General features: G+C 48.8%; 1 protein-coding gene across 1 annotated transcript in view; it reads right to left on the bottom strand.

The window, feature by feature from the left end:
* The window catches only part of TNS4 (tensin 4), a 50532-nt gene extending 31021 nt beyond the window's left edge, over positions 1-19511 (bottom strand). The window contains exon 1 of the mRNA XM_059726961.1: positions 19333-19511. The gene's annotated coding sequence lies outside the window, so the exon portion shown is untranslated. The remainder of the gene's footprint in view (positions 1-19332) is intronic.
* Positions 19512-20154: the final 643 nt, after the last annotated feature.

The raw sequence follows: 20154 nt of genomic DNA, 5'->3' as shown, positions 1-20154 counted from the left end.
GTACATTCATTGGGATGTAACCAACTGCCAGCACAGGTCACCTTTTTCCCATAAAAGCCGCTGTATTCTATTAGAAAGTAATTTCTTGTCAAATCTTATTTCCCTTTAATGGCAAAATTCACCACAATTATTGTTGATATGCTCAAAACCCAGAATTTTTTACTACAGCCAAGATACTTATTATGACTCTTAACCTATATTACAGTTGCACTAAGAAGTTCCCATTGAGATTAGGGCTCTTTTGTGCTTGGTGATATATGCTTACACAGTAAGATGCTTTGCCTGCCCCAAACAATTTACAATCTAAACAGACAAAGGAAGTGTTATTGTCATTTCATAGTTAAGGAACTGAAATACAGAGGTTAAGTAACTAGCTTGAGGCTACAAAGGGCATCTTTGTCAGACACCAAGAGTGAGTCCCCATGAGTAGAAACATGTGTTTCCCTGGGGACAAACAGCTGCAGCACAATTTGTGGATCTCCTAGTGTCAAAACCTCCTCTCCCATGCTGCAAATTAGCAGCGCGGGGAATGCCTGCATGTGCAGCAGGTGCGGTGCGTGGTGCTGCAGACCGGTCTCCAGCACCTCATACCTCACATGTGTAACACTCATCTGGACATGCCCCAAGTCTGGAGTCTTATAATTCTGCCCCTTCTTGAGGTATTTCAGGCTTTGCATCCAAGAAGGGATGCACACAGTACCCAAGAACTATATGCAGCCAAGTGGAGGAAAGCATTATTAGGGATGGTAATAGAGGAAGGAAGAATTGACTGCTTTGGAAATAGGATATGGGACTTTTAGCTCCTAGACTAGCATATCAAATTCAGCCCATATCTAGCCCCAAGGTCCTTGCCCTCTGACAGCTTCTGGCTGCCCAATTTGAAAAGAAGTGATAGCTTTCAGTGCAGTCCCTTGTGGCAAGTGTCCATGCTATAATCTGCCCCATGGCTGGCACTCTCAGTAGAGAGGCCAGTGATAGATGGGGTCATAGGAACTGAACTCCCCTCCTTCCAGGTAGAGGGAAGCAAATATTAATAAATGCTGTCTTAACAACCCCCTATGCCATATCTAAACCATGCAGGAGCAGAGCATGGCAGCCTCCATCTATCTGATACTATTCAACAGTGCTAAATTCCCTTGATAAAAAAAGGGGAGAGGTGAAGGACACTTGCTGTATTTTTAACAGTCCACCCTATAGCCAAAGGCTTTAAAAAGCTTCTTTGTCCGAGAGTGATGCAATTCTTTGCCAGTGAGTATTGGATTGTTACTGCTATTGGCACTTTTAAAGCCAAATTGAAATCCTGTGTTGCTTTTTTAATGTTGCTTTCAATCAGCGTAACAAACATTCACAACTCAGTGCTTTCCCATTTCCACTGTGTAAGGCACTTGGAGATGTCCTGGAGGGCCCAGTTGCTATAGAAAGTGGGTTGTTTGTTACAATACTCTTAAACTCCTCCGTGAATTCTGACACAAATACAAATGCAGAGATATTACATGATTCCTCTGAAAAACAATTTTCATTGACTTTGATTTTGCTGGTGCTGTAGTCTGTCTGACAGCATTAGCTGCTCTCTCTTCAGGCCATCATATCCAGTGTGGGTCCTTGATGTGCCCTGCACAGAGACCAGTAATAAACAAGCACTCGGGGCGTTGTCAACACAGAGGTGTTTTGCTCCAACATCACTGTGCCACTACACACCCCAGTGTAAAACCGTCTTGCACCAGTGGAATTTATCCTCGTTTCAAACCCAGTTAAACTCTGTTTGTTCAAGGTGCCTTTCTTAAAACTAAGGTGAGGGTCCAGACTAGAGCTGTGCACTAGTTCAGCTACATTGGTTTAGCTACATCTATGTGGAAAGTCCCAGTGTAGACAAGTCCCTATATAACACTGAACTTTTCCCATCCCAAAGATTCCAGACAATTAGCTAATTATATAGATAGGGATAAGTTCACTCATTGTTATTATCCATAAATAAAAGAATTTCAGGCACAGTATGCAATAGCAAGGAAACCCTCTCTGAGCTGAAATAGAGTCGCTCTCTAGCGGTCAACAGACACGATCCCCCACAGAAGTCAAGCATCTCCAAAGGAGGCTGCAAGGTGAGGTCCGGAAGGATTTACTGTAGTTATTTTTGACAACTAGAGAAGGCCAAGCAAAGCCAAGCCAGCCCAACGACTGGCTGAGATGAACTCAAGTATCATCTTCTTCCTGAAGTCTGTCCATCTGACCTTTCTATGTATATGGTACAAAAGCCCTGAGGTAACAGCAATGCGGAGGAAAACAACAGCTAGAAGGTTGCAAGACAGTGAAAATGGGCTACTTCAGGATCTATGGTGACTCAGAGAAGACCATAGATAAATACAGACAATTATTTCTTGCAGCTATATGTACAATAGGTTGCTAATGGAAATGAACCAATTCCCCCTCCCTGCCCCAACACTGGTGACCTGGATCATACGGGGTGATTAATGTATGGCTGTCATTTCTGCAGTTTTAACACAAACAGATTTGCAGATCTTAATACAAGGCTGACCAAACACAAATGTAAAGTAAAAGAAGCTGTTTATTAATAGTATTTTAAACTCACAGGGAATGCTAATGTATATTAAGAATGAGAATGTATAAAGGTTTAAGAGAACTGCTTCCATTTGTCATTCTCAAGGGGAAGTAAGAGCTATTTATTTGATAAATTGGTAGGGATTCCATGTTGCATCTCCAGGGGATAAACAGAAGAGACACCACCGACCAAAAGCCCCCATGGCTCACCAAAGGCATATGGGAACGTCTCCTAACTAAAAAGGAGGCGTACACCCAATGGAAGGGAGGGACCATCATCAGGGAGGACTATGCCTCGGTTGCTCAGGGCTGTAGGGGGGCTGTCAGGAAGTCCAAGGTGGAGATGGAAATGGGACTAGCAACCTAGATCAAGGACAACAAGAAGTCCTTTTTTAAATACATAGGGGGTAAAAATAAGGTACTGGGTAACACGGGGCCTCTGCAGGACACGCTAGGAAATCTGGTTGACGCACCAGACAGCAAAGCTAACCTATTTAACAATTTCTTTGCCTCCATTTTTCTGAGTAGGGACCGGGTCACCCCCCACCACTGGGACCCCCATAGGACCCAAGGGAGGTGCAGCCAGGCCTAGGGTCAGTGAGGACCTAGTTAGGGAACTTCTGGAGGGACTGGACGTGTTCAAATCAGCAGGTCCAGATGATCTCCACCCCAGAGCGCTAAGGGAATTAGCAGAGGTCATTGTGGGACCCCTGGCATGGCTTTATGAGCGCTCGTGGTGCTCTGCTGTGGTGCCAGAGGACTGGAAAAGGGCCAATGTGGTTCCCATTTTCAAAAAAGGGAGGAAGGAGGACCCAGGAAACTATAGGTCAGTCAGTCTTACCTTGGTCCTGGGTAAGCTTTTTGAGAGAATTATCCTGGCGCGTGTCCGTGAGGGGCCAGCAGGGGAGATTATGCTTAGGGGCAACCAACGTAGGTTCATTACAGGCAGGTCCTGTCAGACCAACCTGGTGGCCTTCTATGATCAGGTCACAAAATCCTTGGACCCAGGTGTAGCAGTGGACATAGTCTTTTTGGACTTTAGGAAGGCCTTCGACACTGTCTCTCACACCATTCTCATTTAAAAACCAGGAGACTGTGGCGTCGACACCTACACAGTCAAATGGGTCACTAGTTGGCTGGAGGGCCACACCCAGAGAGCGGTGGTGGATAGGTCTTATTCGACCTGGAGGGATGTGGGCAGTGGGGTCCCCCAGGGCTCAGTCCTCAGACCTGCATTGTTCAACATCTTCATCAGCAACTTGAATGGGGGTGTAAAAAGCACCCTGTTCAAATTTGCAGATGCAACTAAGATGTGGGGAAAAGTGGGCACGCTAGAAGGGAGGAATAGGCTGCAATCAGGCCTAGACAGGTTACAGGGGTGGGCAGATGAGAACAGGATGGGTTTTAGCACTGACAAGTGCAAGGTGCTGCACCTGGGGAGGAAGAACCAGCAGCATACCTACAGGCTGGGGACCTCCCTTCTCATCAGTGCAGAGGCAGAAAAGGATCTCAGAGTCATTATTGATGCCAGAATGAACATGGGCCAACAGTGTGGGGAAGCGGTCAGGAAGGCCAACCGCACCTTGTCATGCATCCACAGATGCATCTTAAGCAGGCCCAAGGAGGTGATCCTCCCCCTCTATGCGGCACTGGTCAGGCCGCAGTTGGAGTACTGTGTCCAGTTCTGGGTGTTGCACTTCAGGAGGGATGTGGACAACATGGAGAGGGTCCAGAGGAGGGTCACCCGCATGATCCGGGGACAGCAGGGCAGACCCTACGAGGGGAGGCTACGAGACCTGAACCTGTTCAGCCTCCACAAGAGAAGGCTGTGGGGGGGGATCTAGTGGCCGTTTACAAACTAGTCAGGGGGGACCAGCAGGCATTGGGGGAGTCCCTGTTCCCCCGAGCACTACCAAGAGTGACTAGAAATAACGGTCACAAACTGGCAGAGGGTAGATTCAGGCTAGATATCAGGAGGTGCTACTTCACTGTCAGGGCGGCTAAGATTTAGAACCAACTTCCAAGAGAAGTGGTGCATGGTCCTACCCTGGGGGTCTTTAAGAGGACACTGGATGAACACCTCACTGGGGTTGTTTGACCCCAGTACTCTTTCCTGCCCCTGGCAGGGGGTCGGACTTGATGATCTGCTCAGGTCCCTTCTGACCCTACCAACTATAAAACTATGAAACTATGAGACCATCACCACCCAGGAAGCAAAGATGGCTGTAAAGTCCCTTGGCTTGGTCCAGGGGCTGGAATGCCAGAGCAGGATAAAGTAAGGGTAGGATCTGTCCCATCCTCTTTGCTCTAGGAACCCCTGCTTCCCAGCTACACACAGTGTGTGGGAATCCTCAAAGAGGAAAATGCTTCTTCCTTCCCACTTCTATTTTGATTTCTCTCTCCTTCAGGCACACCTCCTTATTCCTGCAACACAAACTGGACTTTTCCAGCACTGCCTGATCCATAGCTAATTTACAAAACAAAGGGAAAAAAAGGAAAGTATTAATCTGACAAATGGAACAGAAAAAGGGTAGGACTCTGGGCTGACTGCTGTTCCTTGGACTGGTGTGGGCTGCATTCTTTTCATCTGCTCTGCTTTGTGTGATGTAAAATGTCAGAGCTCTGTGATATATTTTTAATCTTCCCCTAGCCATGGTCTGCAGAATGCCTTGCAAAGCCTCCACCAAATAAGCAGCTGTTAAGTGGCGGCACACCCAAAACATCAAAGTGGTTCACAGGAAGTTTGATAAGACAGTTAAATAGGGCAGGAAACAAACTCATGCTATTTTTGCCTCAAAAATTAATAGAAATTAGCTCCCTCCTTGAAAAAAACCCCAACAAAACATTCCAATGAGCAGCACAGAACTGTCTGTCAGGACAAAAGGGATGGCCTTCACAGAAGAAGCACGGCCATGCACCCTGGATGAAAATCCTGACCTTCAGGAATTCCTGCAGCTCTACACTTTGGAGGCCTAGATCCATAGCACACTGAAGCAATAAAGGTGCTGGGGTCCAGTGGGTAAACCAGACGGATACTTAAGAAACCTGGATTCTGTTCCAGGATTTACTGCTGATCTGCTGGGAAGCTACTGCCCCTCCCTTCTCCTTTCCATATTTTGTCCATCTTGTCCATACAGTTTATAAACTGTGTGGACAAGGACTGTCCCTTACTCTATGTGTGCACAGCATCCAGTACAATGGGTTCAGGCCTCTAACTGCTACAGGAATAATAAATCTTGGGAAAAACTGGTATGTATTAGGGGTGTGCGAAACGGGCTGTATTCGATTCGGATTCAGCCTGAATCGGGGACAGTGATTTGAATCGTTGATTCGGACCACTGTCCCTGATTCCATTCAGCTGAATTCGAATCTGAAGATTTGATGCTGGTTTGGAGAGTCAACGATTTGGCCACAGACACAGCTTTAAATGTTTTTTCTGCATACCTCGAGGTACCAGGTGCGGCATGTGAATGCTGCAATGCTGGGGCGGATGGAGAGCCCCACAGGAGTGCAGGGCCCTCCCCTGTGTGCTCGGCGGTGAACCCAGAAGTAGACCAGAAGTGTCAGCCCAGACCCAGGAGGCACCTGTTGCTGACTGAGAGGGCATGAGGGTGCCCCCCTGCGCACTCCCTAGTGGCCCCAGAAGTAGACTGGAAGTGTTTCTGGTACACTTCTGGGTCTGCTGCCAAGCACGCTGGGGAGCCCCCCATGCTCCTGAGGGATGCTCCATGCGCCCCAGCATCACAACATTCACGAGTCGCCTGGTACCTTGAGGTATGAAGAAAAAACATTTAAAGCTGTGTCTACAGCTCTTTTCAAATCTCTCCAAATCGATTCAGAGGGTTCTGATTCAATTTGGAGAGATGAAAGGTTCTCCTGATTCAATGTGGATTCAGAGATTTGGCCACTGAATTGGGCCGAATCTCCGCCAAATCAAATCAGGGACCAAAGCTTCACACAGCCCTAGCATTTATAGCAATAGGCTTAGGATCAGGCCCAAGTCTCCAGCGAAACACTCAAGCACAAGTAGTCCCACAGACTCTAAAATCTGATGAGTTGCAAAAAGCTGGCCTGGGACCATAGGTGACATGTAGGGGGGGCATGGCAGGGCACGTGAGATTGGCTGTCACTGAAGCTGCTGCCAGCTTCTACGGGCAGTCACTGCTTGTCACCTGCCCCCCCCCAACACCATCACCAGTGTCTGTGGGTGGTCCCTGCTCACTGCTCGCCCTTCCCTCCCCCCCTTTACTACGCAGTCTCCCAGAGTTCTTCAAGCCCAACTTTTGCCATCTGTCCCCACTGCCAGGGGACGGATAATGAACCGAGATAAGATGATACCTAGCCTTTTAACTAAGATGCTTATAACACTTCTTTATGGCACAGATGCCACCAGGCTGCATTTCCAATCCTCTTTCCATTGCACGTGTTCATACAAAGCATCAGTGCCAACACAAAAAGGTTGATGAAATGTTCTGAGTCAGAGCTAATATGCATGTGGTATTATATGCTTGATAACGCAGGGTGGACGATTATGCCAAGCCCTATTAGTCAGATAATTGTAGGAAGAGTCCAGAAACAGGGCCCCCTCTTCCTCTCCCCCCCCCGCAACACACACAATATGAAGGATAAAAGTGCCTGATCCTGCACTCAGTAGCAAAACTTCCTTTGATCCAGTAGGTGTAACATCAAACGAAATACTGCAAAGCAAAAACTCAGGCACCTTTCACAGCTGTTCTAAGGCTTCCTGTCACAGCCACTAAGGACATGGCTAGAAAGCCCAGATCCCCCAGTTCTAAAAGCACACAGCAGCAAAGCCACAGAGGCCTGGAGTTTGAACTGGCCTGGGTACTAATTTGGCTCTGAAGCTCATGCTGTTACTGCATCTTTGGTAGCTGTTAGCACACTTCTGATACCTAAACTAGCAGGATTCAATCTATAATCTCCCTGTGCTGCAGTAAGACCTCTATTTGCAGCAGAGACCTACCCAAAAACACTAACAATTTACTCCATTGCTTAACTCTATCTTATTGTACAAAGGGCAGGTTCTATCCCTAACACCTGTGCAGTTCTGTGGTACTCAGAAAGCAGGAATACAATATGTGATTATTATTTTATCTGCAGTCACTTGGGAGGAGAGGCGGAGAGTATGCTTTTCCTGCAAGGGATACTATACAAAACAAATGCTTCGCTTTTTGATCATTTCAACAATGTTGCATGTATTGACAGCTCATGAAAGTGGGCTTTCTATAATGTACTCAAAAGGTCAGTTCTGGCCAGTCCACTAGTATTTCAGTCTCAGGATCTTCATGAAGTTCTACTAATACCCCCCTGGTCTGAACCTGCAGCCCACTGCTACTCTAATATTGTGGTCCCCCCTATGGCAACAGGCTACAGTGACCCAGTTTGGGTCAGAGATGGGGAGGCAGGCACAAGGAACCAGCCACAGCCACCACTTTTCCCTATGGTGGCATGGGGACGGCACCCACCACTGCTACTTTTCTCCATGGTTGTACAGGGAAGTGACTTCTGCTACAGCTCTCTGCTGCTGAATGCCACTGAAGATCCAGGTCTGTGGGTCGAATCAAATGGCTCTGCAGGTTGGATCCAGTCGGCAGGCTGTAGGTTACTGATGGCTGTCTTATACAATTCTACTGATACATGTTTAACCTGATCAGCAGCCCCCCACCCCTCCCATATATATTCCACATGCATCTTGGGCATTCTCACCAAGGTCACTGAATCACAGCCTGAATTTACAAAAAGTATTGCACAATTTAGCCTGTAGGTAAGAGGCACCTTTCTCCCCTCCATCTCTGAGGTGGGTCAAAACCTCTTAGACACAGCACACCCCCAAGTTTGCCAAGCCATGTACTAAGGCTAACCCTCCATTTTTTGGGGGGATCACAGTGGGATTTGAGCACAGGACTCCAGTGATGAAGGGCACAATGAAAAAGTATTTAAGGCAGGGGTAAGCAACCCCTGGCACAGGTGCTAGAATTTAGTATGCGAAGGCATTTTGCTTGGCACATGTGCCTTGGGGCAGATGGCAGGGATGGGGATGGGGCTGCACTGCCACAACAAAGATTGGGCCCCTTGCAGCTCCTTCTCTGTTTGCCCCCGGCATGCCAACATCTTATAAGTCGAGCTTGCAGGTTTTTTTGGCACTCTGCTCAAAAACATTGCTGGCCCCTGATTTAAGCTCCAAAGGTGAGAATTAGACCTTTGTTTTTTAAAAGCTGTCTCCGGTTGATTCAGCTGTAAGCAGGTCAGGCTGGGAGTAATGGGAGGCTGGACATGAATGCTGGCCACATCACTCCCTTCCATGCCACTGGCCTGCCTTAACCATGCTGGGCTTATGGGCCCATAACAGACTCTATTGATGACATGAGCACTGCAGGCCACATGAATACAGAAGAGCAGAAAAAAGTTTGAAGCACCTAATGACATTTGTGATGATTAGAGACAGGCCACCAGAGGCTTTACACCAGAAGTGAATTTGGCCCATAGTTTCACACTAGAAACATGGGATAGCAAGCAGTGGTAGCCTGAGGTGAGGACTCTGTTGCTAGTACCTATGCTAAACCACAAGCTACTGAAAGAGGCAGTTTAACAGCATCACATGCTCCTGTGACTGCACCTTCACTGCTTTTAAAACTGCTGTCAGGTGAGTCACCTATTCTTTGACCAAGGATGTAAAAACATATTGACTGAGAGTACTGCAAAGAACTCCCCCGTTTCCCCCCTGCCCCGAAGTGATATTAATCAGACTCCCTTTACTGAAGAACCCTTTTGTTTTTCACTGTAATAATAAAGCTTCCCTGATTGAAGAAATATACCTTTGTTGGAGCCTGCCATGCCCAGAAGCTTTGATCTCTGCTTCCTGGGAACACCACCTGGTCCCGGTATCAAAGTGAAAGCAAGGGTCTGCCAAGTAACAGAAGGCTTTTTGAGAAAACGGCCAAAAAAATCCCTGTCTCTTTCTCCCCCGCATGCTCTTAATCCTGTACTGGCTGGATCTGCCCTAAGGTAACAGATATGTCTTTGCAGGATTGAATCTAAATGTGGCTGTTTTGTACATGGAGCGTATCAGAGGCAGTGACGGTGGCAAGGTTTTCAACATCTGTCTGCACATGCTGCACGGTGTGAGCTCAGTAGTGAATGACTTCCAGTGCCAAAAATGGGATTTTTCTGCTTTCCACCACGGATGTGGGGAAAGTAGGAGAGTGATCTATATAGCTGGAAGGTCAGCTCAAGAGCTGCCCTACTTGCTTCTTTTTCAAGGTTTTAGCATCAATAAATGATTCCATTGCTAAATGGGTGGAGGACCCAGCAATCCCTGATTCTGCTCAATCAAGGGCTATACTGGTAATCTTTGAGGCGCCAAGGACAAATCCTGTGAGGTGCTAGGTGCCCTGAAAGTCCAAAGAAGGTGGAAGTGTTTACCAACTGTTTGGTTACTGATCAAGGAGTTCACTGAAAGCAATAGAAAGGCTCCCAATGGCTGGTGAGTTTTGGATTGGGCTTTTAAGTTGCATGTAATGGAGTGGATCACAGCTGCCACCAACTTTAATTCAAAGGTAAATTCCTTTCCCATCTCCATCCAAGTCTACTGGTTCCAGCAATTCATGTTACTTCTAATCATTGTAGCAGGCATGGCCTACTGGACATCAGATGGTCATATGATCAGGCTCTGAACATCCCTTTTAAAGAGTAAAGGTGGCCCCAGGCAATGCTGTCAACCTCAGTGGGTTGCATTTATCCCACAAGTTGCATCACTAAGGTAGGTTTTTAGAAAGGTAGCATACATAGCAAGTCTGGAATACACAATTATTCAATTGTGGCCAGTCTGGGGCTCCTGTTTTCCCCAGGGGCAGGGAGGAAAGAGAATACCTGAACTGACACAAGGGCAAGGAGTGACTCCCTACAATATGTATTTGCTCATGCATTCCCCTGTCTAAAGCTCTAAGTGTTAAAACAGATCATATCTTCAAAATGTTTCTCTCTGGCTAGGCAGTTGCACTGACATTGCCTTTAATGAGTTGTTTCTTGTGATTAAATGAAGAGGTTTGCTTAAAATGATCCTACCAGCATTTCGCTGGCTAGTCCCTCTCTTTGCTACAGTAGGTGATGCTGTCCCTTGGGAAATGGGTACTTTGGGTGTGCTGAGCATATCTGAGTGGGAAGCGTCTGCCATTTAGAAATACAGATGTTAGGGTCCAACGCTTTCCTTATAGAGATGCCTCTAGATTCTTCTCTGGATGCAATTATGAATAAGTTCTGTGTTTATGTAAGAGCAGGAGTGAATCATGGGATCATGCTGCACGCTGTCTGGCGCCCCAGTGGACAGATTGTAACTTGAACCCTCTGATGCCATCACCTCACTGCTAATTGCCATACACTGGTGCTTGCAGTAGATTACTAATCCAGTAGGGATATGGGACAGCAACTATCTGGTATACTCCATGTATAAGGGGAGATTCCTGCTACTTCTACTGGGCACTGAATATTGGCTCAGCACTGAAGGTCTGTGCCAGGCCCAGTGAATTCAGCTCCCAAGAGGCTTTACTTGAGACTCTCTGGAACCACAGCCCTATTTATTTTCCAGTAAAAGTATGGAGGAGCGTGGGATGCTCATGCCTCTCTTGATGGTATAAAAGAAAGCATCTAAAGTCTACTTCTTTAACTTTCAACCTACTTCCAGTCTACTTCTTTAACTTTCAGTCTCTTGCATGGTGTCTCAAGTTGTGATCCTAGCTAGTCCTGGCCAGAATGTGGATGAGAGATCTCCAGTTGTGATCCTAGCTAGTCCTGGCCAGAATGTGGATACGAGATCTCCAAGGACTACCTTGATGATGCAGGATGTAGTGGTCAAACTCCATAAGGATTTACACTCTGTGGCATTAGGAAGAATGGTGCCACTGGATATGCTAGATAAAACAGAGGGCCCGACCACCTCTGGCCATTAACAATGCCTGGGAATTTTCATTATGGTAGGGGTGCATCTTCTACCAACCTGGTCAAATGCCATACTTGGTAGCTAAACTCTGCATCCTCAAAGGGAAACAGCTTTCTTCTACATGTCCTTTCCTAAGCTACTTGGTTGTGTTCATGCCTAGAATTTAGGCTTGTCCCAGCTGAGTCAATGGGAGTTTCGCCATCAGCTTCAACAAAAGCTGGATCCAACATTCAGGCAGGTGCCAACACTAAATGCCTCAGCTGGCTCCACAGCAGGGATGAATGAAATGTTCCCTGCATGGCTTGTAAAGCACTTTGGGATCTTTCCAAACAAGAAATCCTACAGATACTGTGCTTATATAATCTTCTAAAGAAACAAAGCCTCGTCAGTCCCACAGAAAGAGACACCTGCACTTTACACAGCAGGTAGAGCAGGGTGGCACTGTGAAGAGGAGAGAAAAACCCCATCACACCCCTTCAGGACTGTGGCAAGGAGGGGCAAGCTGAAGTGCTCTGGGTCAAGATACAAGGGGGTCGTGGGGAAAGGGAATTAATGGTGGGGGTCTACTACAGACCCCCCAGCCAAGGGGAGGAGCTGGACTGGGAATTTTCAGGGCAGCTTGCAGAGGCACTTAAGGCAAGGGATGTAGTTGTCATGGGTGATCTAAATTACCTGGACATCTGCTGGGAGGAGCAGTCAGCCAGGTTGGACCGTTCCAGGAGGTTCCCAGCCGAGATACAGGACCTCCACTTAACCCAGGAGGTGCACAGTCCCACCAGAGGAAATGCCCTGTTGGACCTGGTCCTGGCCACAAGCGATGATCTGGTAAGGGGGCTCCAGGTCCTTGACCACCTGGGTGATAGTGATCATCACTTGCTGGAATTCATCATCCAGCGCAGGGTGTCAAGGGCCTGCAGCAAGGCGGTAGCCCTAGACTTCAAGAGGGTCAACTTCAACAAGTTGAGGAGATTGGTGGGAGAGGCGTTGGGGTTCTTGAAGGCAGGGGAACTCAGTGCCCAAGATGAGTGGTCGTTCCTTAAGGAGATGATACTCAGGGCATAAGGGGTGACGATCCCAACAAGAAGCAAGAGGGGCAAGAGTGCCCAAAAGCCTCCCTGGCTCACCAAGGACATCCGGGAATGCCTGACTGCCGAAAAGGCGGCGTACACCCAGTGGAAGGGGGTGGTATCTCCAAAGAAGAGTATACCTTCACTGCTCGGGCCTGTAGGGGGGCTGTTAGGAAAGCTAAGGCGGACATAGAGCTAGGACTGGTGTCCAAGATCAAAGATAATAAAAAGTCCTTTTTCAAATATGTAGGGAGGATGAAGAAGGCACCGGGAAATGTGGGGCTCCTGCAAGATGCGCTGGGCAATCTGGTGGTTGCGCCAGAGGAGAAGGCAGACCTCTTTAACAAATTCTTCACCTCCGTTTTCTTGTGCAGGGACCGGGACTCCCCCACCGTGTTTCAAGATGGACTTGAGGGGAACACCTCAAGACCTAAGGCTGAGGAGGACTGGGTTAGAGTGCTTCTGGAGGGGCTGGACGTGTTCAAGTCAGCAGGTCCAGATGCTTTCCACCCCAGGGTGTTGAGGGAGCTAGCAGGGGTTATTGGAGGGCCCTTGGCACGGCTTTATGAGCGCTCGTGGTGCTCGGGCCAGGTGCCAGATGATTGGAAGATAGCCAATGTGGTCCCCATCTTTAAAAAAGGGAGGAGGGAGGACCCGGGCAACTATAGGCCCGTCAGTCTTACCTCAATCCTGGGGAAACTCTCTGAGAAGTTCATCAAGGAGCACATCTGTGATGGGCCAGCATCGGGGATGATGCTCAAGGGCAACCAGCACGGTTTCATTAGGGGCAGGTCATGTCAGACCCACCTGATTGCCTTTTACGATCAGGTCACAAAAGCATTGGATGCAGGTGTCGCCGTGGATGTAGTCTTTTTGGAATTCAGCAAGGCCTTTGACACTGTTGACCACCCCATCCTCATTAAAAAACTAGGCAACTGTGGCATCGATGCCTACACAGTCAGATGGATTGCTAATTGGCTGAAGGGTCACACTCAGAGGGTGGTGGTGGACGGGTCATATTCGACTTGCGGGGAAGTGGGCAGTGGAGTCCCCCAGGGCTCGGTCCTTGGGCCCGCACTGTTCAATTTCTTTATCAGCGATTTGGACGATGGGGTGAAAAGCAACCTGTTCAAATTTGCTGATGATACCAAAATTTGGGGTGAGGTGGGCATGCTAGTAGGGAGGGAAAGACTGCAGAAAGACCTGGATAGGTTGCAAGGGTGGGCTAACAAAAACAGGATGCGTTTCAATATGGACAAGTGCAGGGTGCTGCACTTGGGCAGTAGTAACTGGCAGCACACTTATAAGATGGGAAACTCCCTTCTTGAGAGCACGGAGGCAGAAAGGGATCTTGGAGTCATTACTGACTCCAGGATGAACACTGGCCGACAATGCGAGGTCAAGGTCGGCAGGGCTAACCGGACCCTATCGTGCATCCACAGGTGCATCTCAAGTAGGGCCAAGGAGGTGATCTTCCCCCTCTACGCGACACTGGTCAGGCCACAGTTGGAGTACTGTGTCCAGTTCTGGGCACCCCACTTCAAGAGGGATGTGGACAACATTGAGAGGGTCCAGAGGAGGGCCACCCGCATGATCCGGGGACATCAGGGCAGACCCTACAATGAGAGGCTATGGGACCTGAACCTGTTCAGCCTTCACAAGAGAAGGCTGAGGGGGGACCTGGTGACTGTCTATAAACTCACTAGGGGGGACCAGAAGGGTTTGGGGGAGACCTTGTTTCCCCTAGCGCCCCCCTGGGATAACAAGGAATAACGGCCACAAGTTGTTGGAGAGTAGGTTTAGATTAGACATCTGTAAGAACTACTTCACAGTTAGGGCGGCTAGGATCTGGAACCAACTTCCAGGGGAAGTGGTGCTGGCTCTTACCCTGGGGGTCTTTAAGAAGCGGCTTAATGCCTACCTGGCTGGGGTCATTTGAGCCCAGTTTTCCTCCTGCCCAGGCAGCGGGTGGGACTTGAAGATCTACAAGGTCCCTTCTGACCCTACTTCTATGATCTATGAGGACTCCCCTATTGAGGCTTGTGCACAAGAACCCATTGAAGGGAGCACCTTGGGAGGGTAAAAACGGAAACTAGGCTAACCTGGTGGTGTTTCTGGCCCCACCTATATGAGCTAGTCAAAAATTTCTGTCCGGCCTGCCACAATTGCTAATGAGTCAGTCTCAGGAAACCCCCACAAGTGCCATTATTGCCTATACCGGTAGCAGCTGAACCATTTTCATGGATTGCCTTAGATGTAGTCGGCCGCTACCCAAGAGCTCTGCTGGCCACCAGTTTATATTGGTCTTAATCGACTACACCACACTGTTCCCAGATGCTAACCCCCTATGCACTGTCATGGGTCCTTGTGTTGCTGAGGAACTCCTTAAATGGGTGGTGAGAGTTTGGATCCTGAAAGAAATAATCATGGATCAAGGGCCAAATTTCATGTCCCACGTTATGAGGAACCTCTGCATGGAACTTAAAATCTGCCATCTGCGCATGGCTGCGTACCACCCTCAAACAAACAGGCTGGTAGAACGGTTCAACAGCACTCTTAAAAATATGCTATGCCAGTGCACACAAGAGGCACCCCGTAAATGGGACCTGTTAGTTCCACCCTTATTGTTCGCAGTGAGAGAAGCCCTGCAATTCTCTTTGGGAGTCACCCCTTTTGAACTGGTTTACAGGCATGAACCCTGAGGCCCATTAGATACGGTTTGTGAAGGGTGGGAAAAAGAAGAACCCACAGGACCCCAGCCCACCGAATACGTGTGGGAACTGAGGCACAGGCTGCAAGTGGCTGGTGAGGTGGCGCTGGACCACCTCCTCCAGGCCCAAGAGAAACAAAAAGCCTATTATGAGAAAGGGTTGCAAGTATGTGAGGTCTGAGTAGGGAAAAAGGTATTGGTACTCCTCCCCAGCATGGTTAGCAAGTTCTTAACCTGCCGGCAGGGACTGTTTGAAGTTATTAGAAGAGTCGGCCCAGTTGACTATGAAGTGCTCTGCCCAGGGCACAAAAAGGAGAAACAAATCTCTCACATTAATTTATTGAAATTATGGCAAGAGAAGGAAGGCTTGTTAGTAAACCCCTCTTCAGAGGAAGAAGTGGTTAAACAAATAGGCACTCATCAGGAGGAGCCAGGGGGCTGCCCAGAGGTACTCTTGGGATCACAACTGATGCACAGACAGCAAGGCAAACTGAGACAGTTGGTAAAAACCTTTTGTGATGTGTTTAGTGAAATACCGGGCTGTGCCAAGGGCATAAGCCACAGAATTATCAAACTGGAAAGAAAAGTAGTAAGGGAGAAATGGAGGTGGATCCCTATCACTGGTACCACCTGATACGGACTGAGATAGATAAATTGCTACTCAAGGGGTGATCACCGAATCCCGGAGCCCATGGCAGAGTCCCCTTATGGCCATCCCTAAGCCAGATGGGACTTTACTTCTCTACATAGATTTCAGGAAGCTCAATGCCATCTCCCGGTTTGACGCTTTCCTCATATTGCAGATTAGTGAGCTCATTGAGAGGGTTGAACAGGCTAGGTTTATCTCCACCCTGGACCTAACCAAGGGATATTGGCAGATTCCTGTAAGGGTTTGTGGCGGGAAGATCGTGCCTGACCAATCTAGTCTCTTTCTATGACCAGGTTACGAAACGCCTGGACACAGGAGGAGGGGTGGATGTCGTATACTTAGACTTCAGGAAGGCCTTCGATACGGTATCCCACCCCATACTGGTGAACAAATTAAGAGGCTGTGATGTGGATGACTACACAGTCCGGTGGGTGGCCAATTGGCTAGAGGGTCGCACCCAAAGAGTCGTGGTGGATGGGTCGGTCTCGACCTGGAAGGGTGTGGGCAGTGGGGTCCCGCAGGGCTCGGTCCTTGGACCGATACTCTTTAATGTCTTCATCAGTGACTTGGACGAGGGAGTCAAATGTACTCTGTCCAAGTTTGCAGATGACACAAAGCTATGGGGAGAAGTGGACACGCCGGAGGGCAGGGAACAGCTGCAGGCAGACCTGGATAGGTTGGACAAGTGGGCAGAAAACAACAGGATGCAGTTCAACAAGGAGAAATGCAAAGCGCTACACCTAGGGAGGAAAAATGTCCAGCACACCTACAGCCTAGGGAATGACCTGCTGGGTGGCACAGAGGTGGAAAGGGATCTTGGAGTCCTAGTGGACTCCAAGATGAACATGAGCCGGCAGTGTGACGAAGCCATCAGAAAAGCCAATGGCACTTTATTGTGCATCAGCAGATGCATGATAAATAGGTCCAGGGAGGTGATACTTCCCCTCTATAGGGCGCTGGTCAGACCGCAGTTGGAGTACTGTGTGCAATTCTGGGCGCCACACTTCAAGAAGGATGCGGATAACCTGGAGAGGGTCCAGAGAAGGGCCACTCGTATGGTCAAGGGCCTGCAGACCAAGTCCTACGAGGAGAGACTAGAGAAACTGGACCTTTTCAGCCTCTGCAAGAGAAGGTTGAGAGGCGACCTTGTGGCTGCCTTTAAGTTCATCACGGGGGCACAGAAGGGAATTGGTGAGTATTTATTCACCAAGGCGCCCCCGGGGGTTACAAGAAACAATGGCCACAAGCTAGCAGAGAGCAGATTTAGATTGGACATTAGGAAGAACTTCTTCACAGTTCGAGTGGCCAAGGTCTGGAACGGGCTCCCAAGGGAGGTGGTGCTCTCCCCTACCCTGGGGGTCTTCAAGAGGAGGTTAGATGAGTATCTAGTTGGGGTCATCTAGACCCAGCACTCTTTCCTGCTTATGAAGGGGGTCAGACTCGATGATCTATTGAGGTCCCTTCCGACCCTAACATCTATGAATCTATGAAGGAAGATCAGGTGAAAACTGCATTTGGTACCCTATGGGAACTATATGAGTTTAAGCACATGCCATTCAGTTTGCATGAGGCTGTGCCAACATTTCAGTGGCTTATAGATTGGGTCTTGGCTTCTCACCAAAGGTATTCAGCTGCTTACCTCGACGATATCATTATTTACTCAGACAAAGGGGGCCAACATCTGGGGGCCCTCCGAGCGGTTCTACAGGAATTGCAGCTGGCCGGATTAACTGCCAACACAGGGAAATGTGTGCTAGGGAAAGCAGAGACCAAGTATTTAGGGTTCTCGGTGGGGCAAGGCTGCATCTGGCCTTTAACAGACAAAACTGAAGCTATCCAGGACTACCCACTACCTCAAAGCAGGAAATAGATAAGGGTCTTTCTGAGCCTAGCCAGTTATTACTGCCGTTTTATCCCTCACTTTGCGGAGGTGACAACCCCTTTAACTGACACATTAAAAGGCAAAGGTAATGGTCCGGTAAAATGGGAAGAGCAGTGCATGGAGACATTTAAGAACACAGAACAGGCCCTGTGCCATGAGATAGTCCTGAAGCCTCCAATAAAGTGATGGGGGCTGTGCTTTCACAAGAAATAGACAGGGTGGACCGACCAATATCCTATGCCAGCCGGAAGCTGAACGCACACGAACTGGTATGTGACAATAGAATGGGAGTGCCTAGCCATCAAATGTGGGGGTGGAATACTTCAGGTACTACCTACTGGATCGGGAGCTCATTCTGATAACCGATCACTCCCCGCTCAAGTTGCTAAAAACCACTCAAACTGATAATGCTTTCATAACCCTCTGGGCATTGGCTCTTCAACTGTTTCATTTTCACATTGAATATAGATCTGGTTGAGCTAACGTAGTAGCCGACTTCCTGTCCTGGTGCGGTCAAGAGGAGAATCCTCCGAATGAAAACAGACCACAGTTGAGTGAGTCACTAATATCTGGGCAAAGACAGAGGGAGAGAAAAGTGAAGGTGCCTAGAGCCATCTTAAGGGGGAGGCTGTGTGAAGAGGAGAGAAAAACACTGCTTCTTCCTGTAACAGCAGAGAACTTACTGGACCAGCTGAGGGAGAAGAGGATGCTTAGGGAAGCCTGGTTTATGGGCAGCTACACAGTCCGGATCAGATCGTCCTGGAGCCTCTCTGGTTTTCCCAGCCTGAACCCAAACACGTACTGGGAACAAAACAAACACGGCATGGCAGAAGAAGAGGCAGGGGTGTAGCAGCAGGAGGGAGAGAGAGGGAGAGAAACCGCTTCAGAGAGAGCGGAGCCAGGAGCAAGCCAGTGAAGAAGCTTGGAGGAGCTTCCTGCCAAGTAAACCGGGACGCTGGCAGTCAGCCCACGGAGGAGCAGTGGTGGGAGCCGATAGGAAACTCCTGTGGCGAGCCAGTAGGGGGCGCTCCTGCCTTGAGCTGCCCACCTCACTGCACCCACCCACCTTCCAGGCTCTGAGTGCCTCCCTGGGGTGCCTCACGTCCGGCCGACCCCTTCCCTGGAGCACACCCGCTAGCCTGGGGTTCCCACTGCCACCATCCAAGGCTCTGGACTCAATTCTGGCTCTGCTCACCTTGGAAAACACAGGCCTGATCGTCCACTTGGTACTAGACCCAATACAGGCACTTGGGGCACTTTCCCAAGTCAGGGGCTTAATAGGAAAGTCTCCCTTAGTCCACAGACCTAAGGGGCCTCCTCGGCATAATTCAGACCCACCCCTCAATAAGTCTCTCACACCAGTCACAAAGGAGAACTTTATTGATTACAGGGGGGTAGGGTGAAAACAGGGTAAAAGGTAGAGCAAACCAGTATGGCTGAGGTAGCCTTTTGATCACGCATCTGAGTTACTGTAAGCTAAATATCTAGTTGAATCTCAAGTAGCTTACTCACACTCATCATCCAGAGGTGGTTGGAGTTTTCCTCTGGAGGCAGGTCACTCTTTGAGCATGCGGTTATGACGAGAGAGACTGTTTCAGATGGTGAAGCTCCTCTCCCAGTTTCAGATTCACCTCGATGACTGCATGGCTAATGGCTGCCTTCTTCCTGGACCGGGCCTTTAAATAACCTTTCTGACCTCAGCAGCCTGGTCCAATCGAAGCTGCCAGTGCTGGCCACTAGCCAACCAATTTAAAAAGCATCACTGGTCACCTGGGCTGGTGAGTGGGGCTTTTCCCCCCCCCTCCCCAGGTGACCAGAGAATCCACATCCGAGGCACCAGGCTTTTGTCATGTAGGCAGGGAGAAAGATCCCCCTCCCTGAGGAATTCAACAGCAGCCTCTCATGCTGGCAGAGACAGATTTCTGGAGAGGGACACAGACGGTGGCATTTCTGCTACAACTCCGTCAGAGGAAGCGATGACCATGGGATGAGTGGAATGAGATCTATTTTTTCTTCTTTTTTTTCGGGAAGAGGGACAGCCCAGTGAGATGCTGGTGAGGAAGACCCTGCCCAAGGGCAAGATTAAAACCCAGATGGGTTGAAGTTGGGACAAAGGCGAAGAGCCCAAGGATAGGGCTTTTGCATCTAGGAGTCTTTTGTTTTTTTTCTCGAAGGAGTACTGACCCTAACTAAAAAGGGAGGCTGCTCCTCAAAGTTAAGCCGCAGTGAGTAGCTGTGGAAGGCCCTTCCAGTAAGCTGCTAAGCCCCAGGAAAAAGGGGGGAAGGAGACCTGCTGCACTTTTTTTTCTTTTCTGTTCTTTCTTTTCCAGGACC

The sequence above is a fragment of the Alligator mississippiensis genome, chromosome 4, assembly GCF_030867095.1.
Source record: "Alligator mississippiensis isolate rAllMis1 chromosome 4, rAllMis1, whole genome shotgun sequence".
Lineage (NCBI taxonomy): Eukaryota > Metazoa > Chordata > Crocodylia > Alligatoridae > Alligator > Alligator mississippiensis.
This window is presented reverse-complemented; position numbering and strand designations above follow the sequence as displayed.